This window comes from Chiloscyllium plagiosum, unplaced genomic scaffold (genome assembly GCF_037043375.1).
Source record: "Chiloscyllium plagiosum isolate Xiang-an unplaced genomic scaffold, Cpla_swu_hap1 HiC_scaffold_22, whole genome shotgun sequence".
In the NCBI taxonomy this organism is placed as follows: domain Eukaryota; kingdom Metazoa; phylum Chordata; class Chondrichthyes; order Orectolobiformes; family Hemiscylliidae; genus Chiloscyllium; species Chiloscyllium plagiosum.
In genome coordinates this window covers 56,274,251-56,288,696 of record NW_028270160.1, presented here as the reverse complement: position 1 = coordinate 56,288,696, position 14,446 = coordinate 56,274,251, and positions in this window count along the sequence as shown.

The window sequence follows — 14,446 nt, the reverse complement described above, 5'->3', positions numbered from 1 at the left end:
ATAAGCAGCAAGTGTTACACAGAGCTAAGTGATCCCACAATCAATGGATCAGATCTGAGCTCTGCAGTCCTGCCACATCTAGTCATAAATGATGGTGGACAAATAAACAACTCACTGGAGAAGGAGGCTGGACAAATAACCCCATGTTCAATGATGGAAGAGTCCAACACATCAGTGCAAAAAGGCTGAAGCTCTCATAGCAATCTTCAGCCAGGTACGCCCCAGTGGATGATCCAATCGGCCTCCTCTAGTGGTCCCCAACCTTGCAGGTACCAGTCTTCAGCCAGGTTGATTTACTCCACGTGGTATCCCGAGGTACGGGCGACTGCAGAGGCTATGGGTGCTGACAATACTCCATGGATAGAGGTTTAAAATGTATGAACTCATGACCATTATATTGCAAGCACTAATTTGCAACTTGTCAAGTCAGATGAGTAACTGATGAAAGCAATCTTTTTAAGAGCTGAATCTATTTCTGAAACCTATTACACAAACACATTACATAGCTCAGATGAGAGGACAGTACTCACAGTCACAGACCTCAGAGGTCCTTGTAGGGACAACACATTGACCTCCTTGGGAAGCCTCCATCCACATTGTGTGAGATCATACCAAGAGGCTTCATTGTAATGGAAATGAGGGCTCAGTTCCTTCAGTAAAACTTGTATTATCTCTCATATTCCCGGTAGATTATACTCTCATCAATTTTACATTGTGGCCTTGCTGTAACTCCAAATGCAATGTAGGAAGTGATAGGGATTACAAACTTATGAGCAGGTCCAGCAAGAACAGTAAGATTCAGCAGCTGCTGCACCTTCTCCAGAGGGAGAAACAAGATGGGGAGATCCAGCAAGGAAGGGGAGAAGGGATCTATAGGTCCCACTATCATTCTTTTCAACTCTGACGGACAGTGCCAGCACTGATTGAACATATCCTGGCCCGTCAACTCTGAACTGCATAATCTTCTGGAGTAGGATTTGTACTGAGAAGGCTGGATGAGAGTCTTATCCTGGTGATGGTCAAAGTCATTGTTGCCCTGACTGTTGATGTCAACAGCTGGAGAAACCGGTGACCTGCTGGGGCATCTCTCAATCCTTGACAGACAAGTGCATCCAGTGTGCAACTGGTGCCATTTTCCCCAGAATATTGTGTTTACATCCTTTCTCCATGACAAGGAGGGTCAGGCAGACTGGGCAATGAGTTTCTTCACCATTTCTTACCTCAAGTGCTATAGACTGCCCTCATGGAGCTTTGAGAGCACCTTTATCACCAAATTCACAGAAACAACTTCAACACCATCAATGTCCAAATTATATGTGAGGAGCCAAGGAAAAGTCATTGGACTCGAAAGGTTAACTCTGTTTCTCCACAGATGCTGCCAGACTTCCTGAGTCTCACACAACGCTTTCCACTTTTATATCAGATCTCCAACGTCTGCAGTACTTTTCTTTGATTTTCAATCCTGAGGGTTGTGAAGTGAAGTCTTTCACGATAGCCAGAAGAGGGGAATCTTGAGGCATTTTATATTGACACTTCTATAATCAACAATCCTTGAACGTTTCAGAGTGCAGCTCAAATTTGCCCAGAAATGCTTGAACATCCATCGGACAATGTTGATTCTGTGAGAGGCTGCTCCTAGTGCAGGGGTCTGCAGAGAAAAGCTGTATAGTGAAGGAGAGCGGACACACAAATTGTCTTTCGTACTTATCCCAGATTTGAATAGCAACGCACTCTGATGGAAAACAGATATATAAAATAAACCGTTCTCAGCAGAGGTGTGTGAAATCAACACTAATTCCATACTCTGACTCACAAGGTGAGTGTTTGTGTACAATGATGTGGCAAGCCAGGCTTTAGCGAAATCTCAACACATTTTGTTCAGGCTCAGTCTTATCCACTTGAAGGTCCGATGCCCAGGCTGTGGTCCTCAATGTCACGGTTAACGGAGCGCTGACTGGGCTAAGATCATTCCTCAATGGGAGACTGACTCCAGCAGTAGGAATTTCAAAGGAATCTTCAGCAAGGGATATATGTACAGAGAGAACACGTTTCCTGATAATGTATCGAGATGGATCAGAATGGAGCCGAATGCATTCAGGATCATCTGAGATGCTGAGCACTTCATAGATACCAGTGAGGTGGTCACATCGAAGGTGCAGGCAAAGAGTAGCTGGATAGCCACCTGGAAAGGCAAAGGGAGTAGGCAGAGAGGGCAGGAATCTCCTGTGACCATTCCCCACGAAAACAAGTATACCATTTTGGAAACTGTTGAGGGGTGGGGGAGTGTTGACCATTCAGGGGAAAGCAGCAGTAGCCAGGTTGATGGCACTACGACTAGCACTGGGGCACAGCGGGAAAGGGTAAAGGTAAACAGGACCTGAGTGATAGGAGGCTCAATAGTTAGAGAGACAGAGAGGAAATTCTGTGGCCGCAAATGAGAATCCAGAATGATGTAAGCCTCCCAGGTGTCAGGATCCAGGCTGTCTCAGAGCGGCTGCAGAATGTTCTCAAGGGGGAGGGTAAGCAGCAGAAGTCATTGTGCACGTTGGCACAAATGACATCGATAGTAATAGGGATGAGGTCCTGCAGAGTGATTATACACAGCTAGGAAAAAAGTTAAAAACCAGGACCTTGTTGGTGATAATCTCCCGATTCCTTCCAGTGCCATGTGCTAGTGAGGGTAAGAACAGGAGGATATACTAGATAATGGGTGGCTAAAGAATTGCTGTGGGGGTAGGGATTCAGACTTTTAGATCATTGGGATCTTTTCTGGGGCAGAGGTGACCTGTACAAGAGGGATGGGTTGCACGGGGATGGGGACAAATATCTTGGCAGCCAGGTTTGCTAGTGCTGCAAGGGAGGGTTTAAACTAGATTGGCAGGGGCGGCGGTGGGGTGACTCAACAGCAGGGAATCAAGTGTGAGGCTCGAAGGAGATATAGTAATCAGAAATAGTAGATTGAAGAGACAGGTCAGGCTGGAACATGGCAGGGAGCAAGGAATGCCTGTTGGATTAAATTGCACTTATTTCAATGCAGACAGCTGACAGGTAAGGCTGATAAACTCAGGGCAAGGATAGGTATATGGGACTGGGATATTATAGCCATTACAGAAACATAGCTCAGTGAGGGTCAGGATTGGCAGCTTAATGTGCAAGGGTACAGGTGCTTTAGGTGGGACGGAGATGGTGGAAGAAGAGGAGAGGGAGTTGCATTTTTGATAAAGGCGAGTATCACAGCAGTCATCAGAAAATAATAACTGAAGGGTCATCCAGTAAGGCGTTGTGGGTAGAGGTAAGAAATAAGAAGGGGATGGTGACGTTATTGGGGTTGTTCTATAGGCCCCCAAATAGTTAGCGGGAAGTAGAGGAACAAATATGCATGGAGACTGGGGAGACATGCAAGAGCAATAGGGTTGTCTTAGTAGCGGATTTTAATTTTCGTAACAGACTGGGACTGCCGGAGTGTTAAAGCATGGATGGAGTGGAATTTGTTAAGTGCGTTCAGGCAAGCTTCTTCAAACAGTATATAGAGGGTCTTACTTGGGAAGGGGCAAAACTCGATCTGCTCTTGGGCAATAGGGCAGATGACAGAGGTAACAGTAGGGGAGCACTTTGGGACCAGTGACCATAGTATATTAATTTTAAAATAGTTATAGAGAGGGACAAACTGGTCCACAGGTTCAGGTTCTAAATTGTGGCAAAGCAAATTTTGATGGAATTAGACAGGAGCTTGCAGGGGTTGATTGGAGTACTTTGTTTGCAGGCAAAGGGATCTCTGGCAAGTGGGAGACCTTTAAAAGTGAGATAGCGAGAGTTCAAAGTCTATATGTTCCTGTGAGGGTGAAGGCAAGATTGGCACAAATACGGAAACCTGGGTGACGAGAGATATTGAGGCTTTGGCCAGAAAAAAGGAGATGTGGCTGAGGTACAGGCAGCTGGGATCAAGGGAATCCCTGGAGGTATACCAGGAAAACAGGAGTTTACTGAAGAAGGAAATTAGGAAAGTGAAAAGGGGGCATGAGACAGCCTTGGCTGAGAAGGTTAGGGTGAATCCAAACAAGTACTTTAAGTATATTAAAGGAAAAAGAATAACTAGAGAGAGAATGCAACCCCTAAAGGACCAAAGTGGACATGTATATGCAGAACTGCAGGAGTTGGGTGAGGTTTTCAATGAATATTTCTCCTCTGTGTTTACCATGGAGAAAGACATGAAGACTTGGGAACTTGGAGAAGTTTGTGATGATATCTTGGGGACAGTCCATATCACATTAGAAGAGGTATTGGATGTATGGGCATGTATGAAAGTGGATAAATCTCCTGGTCCTGACCAGATATATCCAAGAACACTGCAAGAGGCTCGAGAAGAAATTGCGGGGGCCCTGGCTAATATTTTAGCATCATCATTAGCCACAGGTGAGTCCTGGAAGACCGGAGAGTAGCCAATGTTGTGCGATATTCAAGAAAGGGTTGCAAAGAAAAACCCGGGAACGATAGACCATTAAGCTTAACATCTGTGGTGGGTGAGTTATTTGAGAAGATTCTGAGAGATAAGTAGGCTAGGCTGTTTTCCCTAGAGCACTGGAGGCTTAAACCTTATAAAGTTTATAAAATTATGAGGGGCATGGATAGGTTAAGTAGACAAAGTCATTTCCCTGGGGTGGGGGTGTCCAGAACTAGAGGGCATAGGTTTAGGGTGAGAGGGGAAAGATATAAAAGAGACCTAAGGGGCAACCTTTTCACTCAGAGGGTGGTAGAGCTGCCAGAGGAAGTGGTGGAGGCTGGTACAATTACAACATTTAAAAGGCATCTGGACGGGTATATGAATAGGAAGGGTTTAGAGGGATATGAGGATATGAGCCAGGTGCTGGCAGGTGGGATTAGATTGGGTTGGGATATCTGGTCAGCATGGAAGAATTGGACCGAAGGGTCTGTTTCCACGCTGTACATCTCTATGACTCTATGATTCTATTTGGAAAGACATGGTTTGATTAGGAGTAGTCAGCATGGCTTTGTGAGTGGGAGAACATATCTCACAAATTTGTTCAAGCTCTTTGATGAAGTGACCAGGAAGATTGATGAGGGCAAGGTGGTAGATGTAGTCTATATGGATTTCAGTAAGGCCTTTGAGAAGGCTCCACATGGTAGGCTGCTCTGGAAGGTTACATTGCATGGAATCCGGGATGAGTTAGCAAATCAGATACACAATTGGCTTGATGGTAGGAAGCAGAGGGTAATAGTGGAAGGGTGCTCATCAGACTGGAGGCCTATGACTAGTGGAGTGCCTCAGGAGTCAGTGCTGGGTCCATTACGGTTTGTTATCTACATCAATGATTTGAATGAAAATGTACAAGGCATGATTAGTAAGTTTGCAGATGACACTAAAATAAGTTCACAGTTCATATGCACAGTTTTCTGAAAGTGGAATCACAGGTAGACAGGGCAGTGAAGAAGGCTTTGGCACACTGGCCTTTATCAGTCAGGGTATTGAGTATAAAAGTTGGGAAGTTATGTTGCAGTTATACAGGATGTTGGTGAGGCCACACATGGAGTATTGTGTTCAGTTTTGGTCACCTTGTTATAGGAAGGGTGTTATTAAACTAGAAAGAGTGCAGAAGAAATTTACAAGGATGTTGCCAGGACTCAGTAGACTGAGTTATAGGGAGAGGTTGGACAAGCTAGGACATTTTTCTTTAGAGTATAGGAGAGTGAGGGGGGATCTTATAGAAATGTATAAGATCACGAGAGGAGACTGTGGGGGAGATAGGAGACTGTCGGGGAGACCTTACAGAGATGTATAAGATTATGAGAGGCATGGATAGGGTGAATGCACTCAGTCTTTATCCCAGGGTTGGGGAATCGAGGACTAGAGGGCATCAGTTTAAGGTCAGAGGGGAAAGAATAAAAGGGAACCAGAGAGGCAGGTTTTTACCCAAAGGGTGGTCCACATGGAATGAGCTGCCAGCAGAAGTGGTTGAGGTGGGTACATTAACAACATTTTAAAAGGCATTTGGACAAATACATGGATAGGAAAAGTTTAGAAGGATATGGGCCAAGTGCAGGGAAATGGGGTTAACATGGACGGATATTTTGGTCGGCATGGACCACTTTGGGCCAAAAGGCCTATCTATGCCAAAAGGCCTATCTACGACTCTATCAGGATAGTCAGGATAATTCTTCTTTGAATATTGTCAAGGAGAATCTGACCAGTGGAAGTTTGGAGTATTTTATCTCAAAAAGGTCAATGTTTCATTATGTTTGAAATCTAAGAGGTAAACCAATGAAGATACTTAGAGACACTGGTATAGAGACTGATGCTTGCTGATGATGCTGTCTGTTTTCTGGAGGAATTAATGATTGAGAAAATATTACATAGAGGATACAAACCTGTCTCATTATATAGAATTTGGCTTTCAATGGTAAGTTGTAGTGGGAGTGTGAAACAAATTGTGGTAGAGGAATTAATTATTATTTGGGTAATGTCCTGGCACATTCAAGAATATTGGCATCACTAAGGGTGATAGAAGAACCAATGGGGGTCAGGGGGGAATAAAACAAATTGAAATTTTATAGGAAGAGCATCCTGGAATGATTCATGACTGTGGTGTGACTAGATCTCAGGGCCATAGAATGACAGGGCAAGAAGAAGAAGAGACAGCTTGCCAGAGTGGATGTTGAGACAATGTTTCCACTAGCGCAGCAAACTTAATTAGAGGACGTAGCTACAGAGTAATGGAACTGAGATATGGAGACATCTTGTCTCTTATTGAGTCATGAAAGCCTGGAGTTCTGGGGGCTAGATCACCAAAAGCATTTAAAGACTGGGTCAATATATTTTTGACATATAGAAGAGTTGAAGTTTTATTTTTTTAAGTTGTTCACTCATGGGATGTGGGTTTCCCCGGCTGGGGGCCAGCATTTATTGCCCATGAGAAGGTGAGGTTGAGCTGTGTTCTTGAACTGCTGCAGTCCATTTGGTGCAACTGTGTACACAATGTCATGAAGAAGGAAGTTCCATTTTTTAACCCAGTGGCAGTGAAGGAATAGTGATATATTTCCAAGCCAGGAAGCTGAGTAGCTGGAGGGAAATTGCAGATGGGTGGTACTTCCTTGCATCTACCACCCTTGTCCTTCCAGATGGTAGTGGTTGTGCGTTTGGAAGGTGCTGTCTAAAGATCTTTAATAAATTACTACAGAACATCTTGTAGATAGTACACACTGCTGCTATTGAGTGTTGTCTCGAGGAATTAAGGGCTACGGGGAGAACGCTGGTAAGTGGAGCTGAAATGCGCATCAGCCATGATTGAATGACGGAGTGGACTCGATGGGCCGAATGGCCTTACTTCCACTCCTATGTCTTATGGTCTTATGGTCTTATGGTGTTATGCCAATGTGGTACCAATCAAGCGAGCTGCTTTGTCCTGGATGGTGTCAAGTTTCTTGAGTGTTGTTGGAGATGCACCCATCCGGGTCAGGTCATTGAATGATGGATTGATTTTATTTATTGTCAGTGGGCGGCACGGTGGCACAGTGGTTAGCACTGCTACCACACAGCGCCAGAGACCCGGGTTCAATTCCCACCTCAGGCGACTGACTGTGTGGAGTTTGCACGTTCTCCCCGTGTCTACGTGGGTTTCCTCCGGGTGCTCCAGTTTCCTCCCACAGTCCAAAGATGTGCAGGTCAGGGTGAATTGGCCATGCTAAATTGCCCGTAGTGTTAGGTAAGGGGTAAATGTAGGGGTATGGGTGGGTTACGCTTCGGTGGGTCGGTTGGGCCAAAGGGCCTGTTTCCACACTGTAATGTAATCTAAATCTAATCTAATCATGTCTACCCAAGTACAGTTGAAAGCTTTGTTTGCAAGCATTACAGACAGACCATAGTGTTGATATAGATTTTGTTCTGCAAATCCGGACAACACAAGTTTCTGTACAATGGTAGATGCTTTATTATCGGACAGCCGGCGAGAGATTCCAAAATGTCCCCAAAGTAGCCGTGTATCTACTTGTGGTGACACTTCTCCATGAATCTCTGCCCTACGCACAGAGACAGTATATTTTTTAGAAATTAAACAAAACATTTATCAGTCACATGGGCGATTGTCACTACATAATTTAAAGCAGGTAATGATGAATTTACGAAGCCCGATGAATGCTGATGTCCTGTGATAATGTGTGAATGGATTACAGAGACTGATTATCATATTCTTCATGATGATGTGTTGATGGGAGGAGATTAAGACAGGAGGTTCTGCCTTCAGTAAATGGCAGGGGTTCACATATCTATGTTAATATGGAGGGGAGGTAAAACAATGGGATTGGGAGGCAGTTTAACAGGGTTGTGGCCAAGGTTATCAGTCTTGTCTGGAAAGGGCAAATGCCTCTGTCTGGATTTCCAGGGGATTCCACATGTGTGGTTCCACGAGGCTCCATTTCTAAGATACAGTCAGCCTCCCCCCTACTGAGATGTTCTGTCTGTATTGTAAGAGTACAGGCCTTCAGTTGATACTGCAGTAAGTCCTTTGGTAGTGGAATGTTTAACCCTTGAGTTCCCAGTGTGTCCAGAAAGAAAACCAAAACATGGAACTGACCTCGCTGTAGGTTTTTAAACTTCCTCAATAGGAAGCAAGGACATACAGATCGTAGGGTGAAAAAAAACTTGGAAGAGTAAGGCATACAGGTTAACACCACACAGGATGTGCACGAGGCAAGAACAACATTAACAAGATCAACATTATTTGAAGTTAGTGAGTCCACTGTTCAGTCTAATAAAGACAGGGAAGAAACTGTTCCTGAACCTGCTGGTGCATTTGTTCAAGCTTCTGTATCTTCTGCCTAATGGAAGAGGTTGGAGGAGATTATACAATGAATGGATTCTAGAGCGAATTGTAAAATATGCAATATACAATGAAAGGAAGAGCCTTGGGAAACGTTGATGGGCAGAGAGATCTGAGAGTGCAGGTCCATTGTACCCTGAAGGTTGCTGCACAGATGGATAGAGTGGTTAAGAAGGCATATGGTATGCTTCCCTTCATTGGATGGGGTATTGAGTATAAGAGCTGGCAAGTCATGTTAAAATTGTACAAGACATTGGTTCGGCCACATTTAGAATACTGTGTACAGATCTGGTCGCCACCTTACCAAAAGGATATAGATGCTTTGGAGAGGGTACAGAGAAGGTTTACGAGGATGTTGCCTGGTATGGAAGGTGCTAGCTATGAAGAGAGGTTGAGTAGGTTAGGTTTATTTTCACTAGAAAAAAGGAGATTGAGGGGGGATCTGATTGAGGTTTTCAAAATCATGAAGGGTGGATAGAGACCAGCTTTTTTCCAGGGTGAAGGATTCAATAATGAGAGGTCAAGCTTTCAAGGTGAGAGGTGGAAAGTTTAAGGGGGATACACAGAGGGTGGTGGGTGTCTGGAACGCTTTGCAGCAGAGGTGTTAGAGGCAGGCACGTTAGATTCATTTAAGATGCGTCTGGACAGATGCATGATTAGGTGGGGAGCAGATGGATACAGATGCTGAGGAATTGGACAGCAGGTTTAGACAGTACATTTGGATCGGCTCAGGCTTAGAGGACCGAAGGGCCTGTTCCTGAGCTGTAAATTTTCTTTGTTCTTTGTTCTTTATTACTACCGGAGTGTGATAGGTCTTTATGACGTTGGCAGCCTTTCCCCGGCTGCGAGCAGTGTAAATGGAGTCCATGGATGGGAGGTTGGCTCCGTGATGGTCTGGGCTGTGCACACCACCTTCTGTAGTTTCATATGGTCCTTGACAGAGCAGTTGCCGTACCAGGCCGATATGCACCCGAACAATATGTTTTCAATGGCATCTGTAAAAATTGTTGAGGGTCCTTTTGGACATGTTGAATTTCCTAAGCCTCCTGAGGTAGAAGAGGTGTTGTTGTGCTTTCTTGACCATGGCATCTACCAGAACATATTGTCGGTTGATTCCCAGGGAGACTGATCTGTCGTCTGCAGCGGTGACGGAGGGAACAGGTACATTCGGGGCTGTCGGGGCAGGTGACACCGTGCCGCTGGCATTCTGCTCGAACCGAGCACAGAAAACATTGACCGCATCAGAGAGGGATGTGTCTTTGTCCGCTATCTTGCTCTGCTTCATTTTGTATGCCATTATGTTGTTTAGGCCTTCTCCCAGGCAGAGGTGTCCATATGGTTGGTTTGGCCCTCTAACTTGGTTCAGTACTGCCTCTTGGCATCTCTGATGGATTTGTGGAGATCATATCTGGATTTTCTGTGTAGGTCTGGGTCATCCGACTTGAATGGTGCCTGCTTGGTCTTCAGTCCGGAGTGGTTTTCCCGGTTCATCTAAGGTCTCCGCTTGGCCAGCACTCAGATTGACTTCTCTGGCATGCAGTGGGGATTGTTCTTTCACCTGAATGTGAAGAAGGACTCTATGTTGCAAATGTTTGTGCTAATGGGAGTGTAATTGGGCAGTAATGCAAAATGGGTGTCAATGAATGGGCATCTTGTTGCCAACTCTTCAGTCTTGGGCTAATTAGTGGCACAATGGTACTGTCAGTGAGCTAGTGACCCAAACATAGAGGCTGATGTTCTGAGGGACCTGGGTTCAAATCCAACCATGGCAGTGTGTGTAGTTTGAATTCAATTAATAAATCTGGAATTGTAAAACTAGTCTCAGCCATGGCAACCATGGAACCATTGTCAGTCATCTGTCTGATTCACTAATGTGCTAAAACATGCGTTTCTTCAACACAAATTGGCTTAAACGTGATTTTAGAATTTAGATTTATTTGTAGACTATGAACCTTCCTTACCTGTATTGGCTTAAATGCAACTCTGACCCCATTAGTTTAAAGGGGGTGGCTTTTGTGCGATCTTCTTATAATGCGAGATCGCACGAGAATGGAACTATCGCGTTACAGTAGTCCCCTTGGTACCCGTGGGAGATACGTTTGCAGACCTACCATGGAAGCCCAAATCCGCGGATAGGAGAGAACCCTTTCATTTAATGGGAAATTTACCTCACCGGCAGCCCCCTGGTCCCTGGTTCCAGAAGGTTCCCGATAATATGTTCAGGTCGTGGTAAACCAAGGGTAACTGAAACCGCGGAAAACGATTCCGCGGATACGAGGGTCGCCCTGTAGATCAGAACGGACTGTATTCTTCAGAGTAGGAAATCTGTGAACCTTACCTGGGCTGGCCTACAATAGATTCCAGATTCGACAGCCAACTGATTGACTCTTAACTGCTCTCTGTGAAGCCTGGAAAGCCGTTCAGTTCATGGATGATAAGGGAGGGGTAGAGAGGGCAGACCTTGCCAGCACTTCTCCCCTCCAACAACCTATGAAGAATTAAAGAAACTACCCTCCCATAGAATTGACCCTTTCAACAGAAAAGGAAATACCGTGTGTTCAGAATGAGCTACTGTGCTAGGTGTATTGATGTTTGAGACCAATCTCATCACTGTGGTCCCGTGACTTTTCGCCAACACGAGACAAATAAACTCGCTCTATCATATGACCACCTTCTCGAGTTCCTATAGATATTTGCTTTCACATTCTGCAAGCTCTCTGTCACGTAAGATGTGCCTGCTTGGTTGGTGTTTTTTTTATCAGATTAAACCCTCACCAAACAGATAAAATGCTTCACAGGGATGTAATGAGATGAATTTTAAAACCACGAGTCTCAGACTTGGGGCGTTCAACTCCCTGAAAATTTTGGCGATAATAATTTGCATTTTTACAAATTAAAGTTTTAAAGCCCTTAATAATGAAATATAAACAAGTGGATCTTGAGCTTTCAGAGAGGGATCATGCCTCTTTTCACCCTTCCTGTAATTTACAAATCAATGAATTCTTAAATGGAAGTTTGTTTGACCACACAGTGGCAAAAGGACAAGTGTATTCCTGATTTATCTCATGTTAAAAAATATACAGAAAGACTCAGAATCAGTGAAGAATTGAAGGCCTTCTTTTAATCTCTCCCCCTCCACTCAGTGGGAATGGGGGAGGGTTTATAATGATGGGTGGGGGCTCTGGTTCTTAAGAGTCTCAATCCACCCCATCTTACCTTGTTGGAACTCAGACATGGCAAGCTCACCTGCTCCCCCTGCCTTCATCCTCTGAGAGCTGCAGTGTCGCAACCCAGTTGGAAGCAGGTGGCTTATTTGCTGGTTAACTGTTACTCCTGGCTCCACAAGAATGCCTTGCAACTCCTCTCTAGTGATTGTCAACTTTTCCCCCAACCCCCAACCCACCCCCTACATATTCTTGACCTGCCTTGCTAGGAAGAGGTGAATCATAGAATCCTGACAATGTGAAAACAGGTCATTTGTTCCAACAAGTCCACACTGACACTCTGAACAGTAACCCACCCAGACCCATTCTCCTACGTTAATACTCTACATTTACCCCTGACTGATGGACCTAACTTACACATCCCTGAACACTATGGGCAATTTAGCACTGCCAGTTTATCTAACCTGCACATCTTTGGACTGTGGGAGGAAACCCATACAGACACGGGGAGAATGTGCAAACTCCACGCAGACAGTTGCCTGAGGTTGGAATCAAACCTGGATCCCTGGTGCTGTGAGGCAGCAGTGCTAACCACTGAGCCACCGTGCCGCACATTGAAAGGGTCTTGTTTTCCCCTGACTCTCAAAATCAGACTTAAATTTACCAGCCAAACCGCAGAGGAATTAAAATCCTCCATTCTTCACAATTTTACTCAATGGAACACTGCCTACTTCACCAACTCCCCTCAGCTTAAACGTCAAACTTGAGTTTGTTTCATTTGGATATCCAAGTGACATGGAGTCAACAATCCTGTACTCCTCTTTATTTATCTCATGATCTTTTATTTTTGCTTTCCTATGATTTGAGTTCATCTTTTCTTGCCAGAGATTATAAAGATATTGCCTTGGATAAATATGACCACTATTAGTACACAAACTTCATGCTAATGATGTGAACTATGCAGAAATGCAGTTCTCACAGTGAAGATTCAGCTGTGGGAAAGTGACACATTGCAAGTATCAACAAGTGGCCGTCATGATCAGTATTGATCACTTTGACAGACCAGTCTCCTCACTGTGAACCAGAATGCTCTCAAAGTGTTTGTGTCTTGCATGTTTTTTCTCTCTTTACTTTGCTGAAGTTGGCATTAACTGTTCCCTCAATAATGTATGACTGATTTATGGGGGACTGCTCCAGTCTGTTCAATTTGTCATTAATGTGACTTAAGCAGCTCCAATTGACTGATTCATAGAATAGCTCAACATGGAGAAGGCCATTTGGCCCATTGTACAGAGGTTAGCTCTATCCAAGGACAATCCAGTCAGTCCCACTCCTCTGTTCTCCCTCCAAAGACCTACATTTTGATCTTTTCTTGATCCCTTCTGAATGCTAATATTAAAATTGTAGGCCTTATCAAAGGTTACATAGCAAATCCTAACACCTTGTGTCCAAATGAAAACATTTCCTCATGTTGCTCCTGAAATCTATATCTCCCTGCTATCAAATATTCAGTCATTAGAAAGAATTTCTTTCCATGTACTTTATCAAAACCCTTTATGATTTTAAACACTTCTCCCAAATTTCCTCTACATTTTCCCTGATCTCAAGGAGTACAGTCTTAATTTCCTGTAATTATAATTCCTCATTCCTGAAATCATTTGAGGAAATCTCTTCAAACTCTTCTTGTCTGTCTGAAAGTGAGGTGCCCAATACTGCACACAGTACTGAAGATGTCAAAGCAATGATAAGAACTAGGCCAGAGCTAGTGGCTGATTCTCCCTTCCAAGTCTTAAGTAAAACAAACTGATTATAAATATAGAATCAGAAAATATAAGAGGTTAATCTCACATTTTCTGAAGGTTTAGTGCAATGATTATTTATTTATAAATCTTTTTAGAGAGCCCAGGCTCCAGAATAGATAAAAAGCTGCCCTGTTAACTTGTCATCCTAAATTGACTTGCTGGTTGATGGGAACTCTTTCAGGCAATGTAAATGGAGGAGTCCAGGTAGATAACTAAAGAATTGTTTTTTTTAAAAATCACTCAGAAATTGTTATTGTCATTAATAAGGATTTCATTGATTCCTTGTCTCCATGTAATGGAATGGCTTGCTTGGCTGTATCAGGGAAGGTTAAGAGTCATTACTGTGAATAGACAACATAGATTGTCTTTCCCTGAAGGGCATTAGTGATCCAGATGAGTTTCAATAATTTCATAGTCACCATCACTGATAGCAACTGCTGCTTTTTAAATTTCTAGGTTTATTTAATCAAATGAATTTAGATTCCCTAACTGCAGGCGTGAGATTTGAGCATGTTTCTTTTGATGATTGACAGAGGGATCTGCATTAGTCATCCAGTAACATAATCATACAGCTGCTGCAAGGAAAGAGCAAGAACCTGACTGAATATCCTCTCCTGTACTCTTACATTTTCTGATGCTGTATTTATAA